Below are 10,727 nucleotides of genomic sequence, written 5' to 3' on the forward strand. Positions count from 1 at the left end.
AGAAGAAAGAAAGAAAGAAAGAAAGAAAGAAAGAAAGAAAGAAAGAAAGAGAAAGAAAAAGAAATTGAAATTTCAACATGAGGAAAATGGGTAAGAAATATTCAAGGTCTCTAAGGATCTAAGACTAGGAATGTAGCGCAGTTGTAGATCTCTTGCCTAGCATGTGTGGGGCCCTGGATGCAGTTCTCAGTACTGAATAAAAGACATCTACATAGAATATCATGCAGTTATTAAGTTATACTTAATGTTATTACAAGAATCATAATTCAGAAGACTGAATATAAATTTATTCAGTGATATTTTAGTGCCATTTAATAATTTCCAAATTACTACATAAAAATTATCTCCTCCCTCATCCCCATTTAAACAACATTATTTATCTTCCACTCATCATAATTTCTGAAGTTATTATTCATTCAGTCATCAAAGCTAGAATCCTAAGAATTATTTCATCTTATGTCCTTTCATATTCAGTCACCTACACTTTCTGACATAGACATTTCTTCACTGTTCCCATTTTCAATTAAAAGAAGCTATAAATCTCCCCATGATTTGACCCAAATGCAATGGGCATGTGAGAGCTATCTCATGTCAGCTTTCAAGAGTCTATTATGAGTCCTTCTTCCCATTTCCATATTCAGTTACATATCTTAGTAGTTTGAAATTGAGCATGGTGAAAAAAATTACATAAAAGAAAATTGGCAAAACATGCAAATGAGTGCTTTCTGGGGATCTGGGTGTTAATTGACTATTGTAACATTGACCCAAACTATTTTCCTAGGTTGATCTCTCATTTTACTCCCCTAAAGAAACCTTCATTTATTCATTCCATTCTATTCATTAATGAACCCTCCCTAATCTTGGCCCTGCTCCATCTGTTCATTTAGTAAAAAAATATTCTATGAAAAGTCTACTTTTCCTTTAGACACAATTCAAATCTTCATCCTGGAGATTTAAAGAGGTAGCCCTCCCAACCACCAAACTAAAATTTATAACTGCTTCTATCTTGGAATGAAAAAGCATATCTCATAATTTCATCATCTTGGAAATACTCAAAATTGCCTAAATGACAAAGGGAAAACAAAAAAATTTATTTACTATCATATATATTAATCATTTTCCTGCTTTGGACTCAAACCACATATTCCACTATCATCCATGATATATAATATGGATAAAATATTTTCCATGAAATTACTAATGAATTCTTAACATCACAAAATATTTTTTCTGAGTAATTTGGCATTTATAATGGCTAATTAACTAATTTGTGCTCCATTCCATTTTAGTTAGTATTGACATCTGAATGGTATTCATAAAATTTAGACTTACCGTTATCCATTCTATTTATCATTTTTGTTCATTAGTCAATCAGTATGCCTTTCTTTCATTGAAGTGACAGCTTTAGAACTATGGAACAATTGATTTATAAATGATCTACCAATGCTTTGAACTTTGAATTCAGCTGCTCTGTTTACTTGAGAATATGGGCCGCAATATTTAATGGAATATAATTTTAAATACTTTTTTTGATGTTTTATTTTATTTTATTTTTTTTATAGTAAATAAATGGGATACATGTTGTTTCTCTGTTTGTACATGGCGTAAAGGCATACCATTTGTGTAATCATAAATTTATATAGGGTAATGTTGTTTGATTCATTCTGTTATTTTTTCCCTTCCCCCACCCCTCCCACCCCTCTTTTCCCTCTATACAGTCCTTCCTTCCTCCATTCTTGCCCCCCTCCCTAACCCTAACTCTAACCCTAACACTAACCCCTCCCACCCCCCATTATGTGTCATCATCCACTTATTAGCGATATCATTTGTCCTTTGGATTTTTGAGATTGGCTTGTCTCACTTAGTATGATATTCTCCAATTTCATCCATTTGCCTGCAAATGCCATAATTTTATCATTCTTTATGGCTGAGTAATATTCCATTGTGTGTGTGTGTGTGTGTGAGTGTGTGTGTGTGTGTATCACAGTTTCTTTATCCATTCGTCAACTGAAGGGCATCTAGGTTGGTTCCACAGTCTGGCTATTGTGAATTGAGCAGCTATGAACATTGATGTGGCTGTATCTCTGTAGTATGCTGATTTTAAGTCCTTTGGGTATAGGCCAAGGAGTGGGATAGCTGGGTCAAATGGTGGTTCCATTCCAAGTTTTCTAAGGCATCTCCACACGGCTTTCCAGAGTGGCTGCACTAATTTGCAACCCACCAGCAATGTATGAGTGTACCTTTCTCCCCACATCCTCGCCAATACCTGTTGTTGCTTGTATTCTTGATAATCACCATTCTAATTGGGGTGAGATGGAATCTTAGGGTGGTTTTGATTTGCATTTCTCTTATTACTAGAGATGTTGAACATATTTTCATATATTTGTTGATTGTTTGTAGATCTTCTGTGAAGTGTCTGTTCATTTCCTTAGCCCATTTGTTGATTGGATTATTTGCATTCTTGGTGTAGAGTTTTTTGAGTTCTTTATAGATTCTGGAGATTAGTGCTCTATCTGAAGTATGATTGGCAAAAATTTTCTCCCACTCTGTAGGCTCTTTCTTCACATTGCTGATCGTTTCCTTTGCTGAGAGAAAGCTTTTTAGTTTGAATCTATCCCAGTTATTGATTCTTGCTTTTATTTCTTGTGCTATGGGAGTCCTGTTGAGGAAGTCTGGTCCTAAGCTGACATGTTGAAGATCTGGACCTACTTTTTCTTCTATAAGATGCAGGGTCTCTGGTCTGATTTTGAGGTCCTTAATCCATTTTGAGTTGAGTTTCGTGCACAGTGAGAGATAGGGGTTTAGTTTCATTCTGTTGCATATGGATTTCCAATTCTCCCAGCACTATTTGTTGAAGAGGCTATCTTTTCTCCATTGCATATTTTTGGCACCTTTGTCTAGTATGAGAAAATTGTATTTATTTGGGTTTGTGTCCATGTCCTCTATTCTGTACCATTGATCTACCTGTCTATTTTGGTGCCAATACCATGCCGTTGTTGTTACTATTGCTTTGTAGTAGAGTTGAAGTTCTGGTATTGCGATACCCCCTGCTTCACTCTTTCTGCTAAGGATTGCTTTAGCTATTCTGGGTGTCTTATTCTTCCAGATGAATTTCATAATTGCTTGCTCTATTTCTGTAAGGTATGTCATTGGGATTTTAATTGGAATTGCATTGAATCTGTATAGCACTTTTGGTGGTATGGCCATTTTGACAATATTAATTCTGCCTATCCAAGAACATGGGAAATCTTTCCATCTTCTAAGGTTTTCTTTAACTTCTTTCTTTAGTGTTCTGTAGTTCTCATTGCAGAGGTCTTTCACCTCTTTGTGAGATTGATTCCCAAGTATTTTATTTTTTTTTGCAGCTATTGTGAATGGGGTAGTTTTCCTAATTATTCTTTCCAAAGATTCATCACTTATGTATAAAAATGCATTAGATTTATGTGCATTGATCTTATATCTCGCTACTTTATTGAATTCACTTATGAGTTCTAAAAGTTTTGTGGTGGAATTGACTGGTTCCTCTAAGTATATAATCATATCATCAACAAATAGGGATAGTTTGAGTTCTTCTTTTCCTATTCATATCCCTTTAATTTCTTTGGTCTTCCTAATTGCTCTGGCTAGAGTTTCAAGGACAATATTGAATAGAAGTGGTGAAAGAGGGCATCCCTGCCTTGTTCCAGTTTTTAGGGGGAATTCTTTCAGTTTTTCACCATTTAGAATGATATTGGCCACGGGCTTAGTGTAGATGGCCTTTACAATGTTAAGGAATGTTCCCACTATCCCTATTTTTTCTAGTGTTTTGAGTATGAAGGGATGTTGCATTTTATCAAATGCTTTTTCTGCATCTCTTGAAATAATCATGTGATTCTTGACTTTAAGTCTTTTGATATGGTGAATTACATTTATTGATTTCCTGATGTTGAACCAACCTTGCATTCCTGGGATGAATCCCACTTGATCATGGTGCACTATCTTTTTAATATGTTTTTGTATGCGATTAAATACATTTTTATAATTGAAAAATCAATAAATTCTCATTAACTCAAAAGCACAAAATAAAGCTGAGCAAAAACAAACAATAAAAATGACCTACCATTCCACCTACCTAGAGATAAATAAAATTGTTGTGAATTCTTTCCTTTTATGCATTCATTTACTCATTCACTTAATCACTAATTAAATCAGACATCAATATTTATGTGCTGAGAACATTTCTAGGTCATAGAAATAGTTGAAAAACAAAGATGCAAAGCAGCTGTAATAGTAGAACTTAAGCTTTAGAGATAAATATGCACAATGATACATACATTTAAAAATGCTAGATAGCTTACTAGAGATATGAAGAAGGCTAATGTAAGTAAGGGAATAGAAGTTAGTATGACAGACATTATATTGGAGAGAGTGACCAAAGAATGCTTTGTCTGAGAAACTGAAATCAAACGAGAAGCTGAAAAAAGAGAGGAAGCCCTGTGGATACCTGTGGGAAGGGCAGTGAAAAAGGAGAGAAAAACGTGAATTCACAAAGATAGAAATGAACTCAAGTTTAAGGAGCAATACAAAGATCAAATGTGTTTAGGTGCAGTGAATAAAGGGATAAGTCATAGGAAATCAAGTATGGATCAAAGTTTGGTGCCAGAAGATACAGTATCCTTTTATTTGTTAGAGTCCCCCAAAGAAACAGAAATGATAGTACATATAGCTGGATGCGTGGATAGACAGACACACAGAAATATAAATAGGAAAGGATATTTAGGATGAGGGTATACCTTACTGATAGAATGCATGTTTAGCACGCATGAAGTCCTGGATCCAACCCTCTGCATCAAAATGCACACATACAGATTTACTAGAAGAAAATGGATCCAATAGTTATGGAGGCTAAGTCCCATGCTCTTCCATCTCCAAGTTGAAGAATGAGGAATGTTGGGGACATAATTCAGTCTGATTCTGAAGGCCTGAGAAGAGAGGATCCATCACATGAATCCTAGACTGAGGACAAGATAAAATGAGATATCCAAAGAGTGAAGCAAAAACCTTATGACCTAATACCAACACCTTATGGATTAGGATTTCAATATATGAACTTGGGCAGTAAAGTGGGGAGCACAAAATTCAAATCATAGCAGATGGCAGAAAAAAACTATGGAGAAAAATAAAAGGAGAGAGGGACATAGTGTGTGAGTTGGTAGAGAAAGGGTTGCAAAGTTAAATAGGATGTCTGAGGAAGGCTTCTCCAGAAAGGTGAAATTTGAACAGAGGTGTGAATATGGTGTTATGTCGGGGCAGAATTTGCCAGCTGGATGAAACAGGAGATGGTATGATTCTGAGGAGGAAACAATGCCACTCCTGTTGCAGAGAAGGTAAGTAGACCAATGTTACTGGAAGACAGCAACAGAGTTAGAGTGCTAGTAGATGGAGTCAGAGCCTTTTAGGCTTGCTTTTTTATCTTCATTAGATGCAGTTCATAGAAGCCTTTAAACTACAGCCTCCCCACTAACAGGATACCATTTTTAGGATTCAACCCCAATACCCATGTATCACGAAATCTTTCTCCTCTGATTTGTGCAATCATGAGCTATTCATAGATCTGTGGGAACTTTAGTAATTTTTCTTTTTTCTTGTTATTATTTTCAAGACCTCCAATTATGCATGCATAGATCAATACTCAGCCAAAGAGCTGAGGGTTCCTGTCAGCAAATATCTAGAGTTGTTTCACTGTCTTTGTGTAGCTCCCTCTTATGTAGTAATATTTCTTGCAAAATTTTACCTGTTTCAAATTTTATTCCTAGTTTTCAATTTATATCTTAGTTCAGCAAGGCTGCAGGCTCCAAATGGGTTCCCCCTTTCTGAGATGTGGCTAAAAATGCTTATAGGAAAAAGGATAGTGAAAAAATAGTTTTCTTTGTTTGCTACCCTTCTGTCAGGGCCTGTATTCCTTTAATGTCTGTTGTCAAATGCCTGGAAACCTTTGTTTTATATTTTTTCTAGTTTATTTTTTCATAAAGCAGGAGGGTCAATCTGATTCTTGTTATCTGTCTTGACTTGTCAGGGTTTGAAAAGATCTCTCTTCCTACTATATTGAGAATAGGCAGAATGGGACAAAATGTATACTACAGACCAATTAAGAAGCTATTATGCAATATTCCAGGATAGGTATGGATGATGGCTTGGATTTGGGTGGCAGCAATGGAAATGATCTTATTGTGGACAAACTTTGGAAACGAGATGGGAGAATTTCCTTACAAAGTGAGAGTAAGTTGTAAGAGACAAGAATCAAGAAAGACTCCATAACTCTTTAATGTATGTTTTGCATTAACTTCCATTTGTTTCATGGTTATTGGAATGCTTAGGTTTTATAGGTCTTTTCAATTTTGCTTGCTTTCATTTCCCTAGAAGGTTCTACATTAGACTGAGATTTTTACATTAATTATCATTGATTTACATCTATTCTTTACTTCCTCAAGTCTTTCTTTTCTTTAAATGGTATAGAATTTCTCTATGTGATCAACTATAACTGCCAATGCCATGACTTTTAACTCAATGTGTTTCACAGTGTAAAAATGTTAACTGTAATATAATCAAGGATATATATAACAAGGTGTGGAAAATTCCATCTTTTAATATAATAAGTAAAATTATGTCCTACAAATGTAAAGATTAATACTGGAATATATACATAATTTTGGAAGATAAAAGAACAAAGTATACATAATTTTGGATGAAAAAGGAACAAATTCAATAATCTTAAATGTGTATTATACTTCACAGCTTATGCAAAGAATATTCACATTATATTCTTTGATTATTATAACTATACAATTAAAAGAACTTTTTATGGTCTTTCAATAGGTAAAAACTGAGGCCCAGAATGATGAAGTCTTTGTTTAATATCATATCTAGAAAGCTTCAAACTGTATATACTATACCCCTATAATGTTCTGTTTCCTATATAAAGCAGCATGTCTAGGGTGATATTTGTAGGCCTATGTGTGCATATAGATATTTATAATTATTTGTGTAGTTTTCTTGTGTTATTAACTTATGGATTGGGGTTATAGTTTATAGATCCACAGTAAGGTTGAAAATAACATTCTATGATGCTGTGTAAAACAATATTCTTATATTAAATTCTCGTGAAATTTCTATTGTTTTTATTTTCTCCAGTCTTACATATTATCAAAAGCAATTTTAATTTTAAATTCCTAATTAGGTATAATTAAGCTATTTGACATAAGACAGGGTAATTTAAAACAATTATTTAAACCCTTTTATAACTCTATTGTGAATATTTACAAAAATACTAACAGGACGCTTGTGAGTGACATGTAAACAGCACAAATTATTTTGAAGCATTTTGGAGTAAAATATGCTTCCAATGATGGAGAACTAAAATGAAAAGGAGAGAAAGAAAAACCTGTTTGATTTTTATTAGGCTTCTATATACATTTTTTTCTTACAGGGTATTGGAAAATAGTGATGTTGGCACCTAAGTCTAATACATTCATATACATGGTAATGAGTCAAAATGAAAAAAACCTTTTTTTAAAAAATGGTATCTTTTAAAATGATAGCAGTCTTATTTTCTAATTGCACAGTTTGTTTTCTATACTTTTATTAGGGTTATTGCAATTTAGAATTTCCACATATGGTAATTCAATACTAATTTTAATTTATGAAAAATGCTATATTCTAGACAGAAACTGTTCCCTCTTCAGCCATCTCATATAGAATTTTTATGCTATCATAAGCCATCAAACAATAAAACTCATTTTCTTGCATTGGGGAATAGACATATAACATACTTGAATCTGTGATTTGAAGAAAATCATTTTCAGAGAGCAAAGCATGTTACAAACATTCTCATTTATTTTCTCTGTCAACCTGAGGCTATTTTCAAAAAGTAAAACTCAAAACCTTCATTTCACATTGTGCCGAGTACATCTGACTTATGTTTAATTACAAGAGGAGAGCAAAATGATATAAAATTCTGTATATTCCATGTGGAGATATAACTGAGGTCCTTTTAATTGAAAAACTTTGCTTGCTTTTGTTATGACTCTCTAGGACAGTAAACAAGACTTACTCACTTATGTATTCTCTGGCTCCAGGCCAATTCATTGTGTGAACCTGCAAAGGGAGGTTGGTTTACATGGTGATGGGCATTTTGCCACATTATTTATTTTAACTGAGATGACTAGTTTGCTTTACATCTATAATAGGGAATAGCTTACCTCACAAGCACCATGTAACTGCTGGTGTGATGATGATAATTGATAATTCACAGAAACATTTGTTAGGCTAAATTCCATTAGAAATAGATTCCTGGAAACACACATATACACACATACCCAGAACACACAACTTTTTCTTTGTTTTTAATTCACATTTGGTTAGTCCTGCCTGTAATTTTTGCCAATAACTCTACCAGCTGGCCTGTGGGAAACGTTTGCAAAAATGTTTGCATTTCCCTTCTGTCCCCTCCAAACCTTTGTTTCACTATAATAATGAAGGGAACAAATGTTCACATTTTCTAAAGGTTTATCATTTGCAAGAAAAACACAAAAGCTCAACTGAAATGAGTGTTCACTTTCTGGGAGGTATCCAAGTACAAACAGATGTTTAGCTTTTGTAGATGGACTTTTTTTTCCCCAAGCTCAATGATACTTAGAAGAACACATTTTGCTTTTAGAGATGGATTGATTCTTAGCACCAGCATTCTACTTCATGAAAATAAGGTTTACCATTCATACTTTGGCTTATCCAAAAAGTAGTGTGCTTCTTGATATTTGAGCTTTAAGTGCAATGATTTGTGTCTTCCCAAATATCTACAGTAAAACGAGTTTTGGACAGGAAAACTGAATCCTTCTCCCTTGTCACTAACTCGTTCTGTGACCTTGGGGAATCATATTCCCTCTCTAGGTCTTAATTTATTTTGTGTACTTAGACAGATCTTGTCTAAGATTATGTAAATCTAATTCCGCTCTTCATACCTGAATACTCATGAGGAAAACATTGACAGTTAAAAGTTCATTAGAGGAAAATTCTTAATAGATTAATTCATCTTTATTCTCTGTATCAGTATGGACAACAACTTAATTTGTACACCTTGCAGAAAATTTAAAAAAGAATCCCAATTAATGAGACAATACCTGTGGGGAAAGCAGGCAGTTGAATGTTAGGAGCAGACTCTAGACCTAGACTGGGGAAAATTCTCAGACACTTCTTATTAGCTGTGTGACCTTGGGAATGCCACTTCAAGTTCTCAGAAACCCCAGAAACCTCTGTTTCCGCATCTGAGAAATAAACATAATGATAACTTGTACCACACAGAATTGTTATGAGAAATAAATGAGTTAATAAGTAGTACAGAGTACAAGTCCTTAGAAAAGATAGCTAGAATTTCTGTATAATATATGTGAAGAATTCATAAAGCAGAGAAATCTATGAGGTAAAGGTGGGCTCCATAAAATTGCAGTGACAATGAAGTACAAACATTTTCTCTCATATGTGGAAGCTAGAGAAAAAGGCACTTCATGACTTGTCAATGATTAATATGTTCAAAAGGAAAGTTATATTATTATGATGAAGTCCTCATGAAAGCTTGAGTAAATAGTGAAATATATTATGGTGCTGGATTGGGGGCATCTGATTATTTTAAGAATTTTAATCCCCAAAATAGTTTATAAAATCAATGAAATCCAAAACAATGACAAAACATTTTAAACTTGACAGTTGAATTCAAGAGATTACCTGAAAACCAATTTGTGGAAACTTTCAGAAACCTTAAAAAATAATGAAGGGAGATTGGCCCTTTATGATGACAAAATACACTGACAGAAAGTAAATTGAACAGTGTGCAGTGCTATAAAATCTAACATGGATTAAAGGAATAGTCTAGAAACAAATTATATTTATGTTAATTTATTATATAATATGTTAACTCAGTAAAGAAAGATCCTGATAGTTAACAAATTGTTTTGGGACAATTGAATATCCATATAAAATGAAACAAAGTTCAATTTTTGCCTAATATTTTCTAAAAAATTCTGGTGTACTTGAAAAAACTAAAAACAGTAAATGTATTAAAAGAAAATAGAAGGAAACATAATTTTGGTAAAAGACCTTACTAAGAAAAAATAAAATCTAGAATATGTAAACATTTAAAGATATGATTATTTATATATTTTTTAAAATATGTGCATGAAAATACATAATAAACAATGATATATCTATTGAAATCGGTGTAAACATGTAATATATATAACATAAAGTTAATATTACTAAATAAAGTGAATTCATAACACTAAGCAAAACCAAAGAATAACACCCTAAAAAAGAAAAAACTGAGCCAAAGGTAGGAATAAAAACATACACACATGCACGCGTGCACGCACACACACACACACACACACCCCACATGCAAAGGAGGACAATAAACTTTAATAAGATGCAAGAAATATGTGAAAAATTGTTCAAAATCTCTAGGAATTTGAGAAATGTGGATCAAAACTATACTAAGATTTCATCTCACTGTAGTCAGAATGGCGATTATCAAGAATACGAGCAACAACAGGTGTTGGCGAGGATGTGGGGAGAAAGGTACACTCATACATTGCTGGTGGGGTTGCAAATTAGTGCAGCCACTCTGGAAAGCAGTGTGGAGATTCCTCAGAAAACTTGGAATGGAACCACCATTTGAACCAGCTATCCCTCTCCTTGGC

Source organism: Sciurus vulgaris, assembly GCF_902686455.1.
Source record: "Sciurus vulgaris genome assembly, chromosome: X".
Lineage (NCBI taxonomy): Eukaryota > Metazoa > Chordata > Mammalia > Rodentia > Sciuridae > Sciurus > Sciurus vulgaris.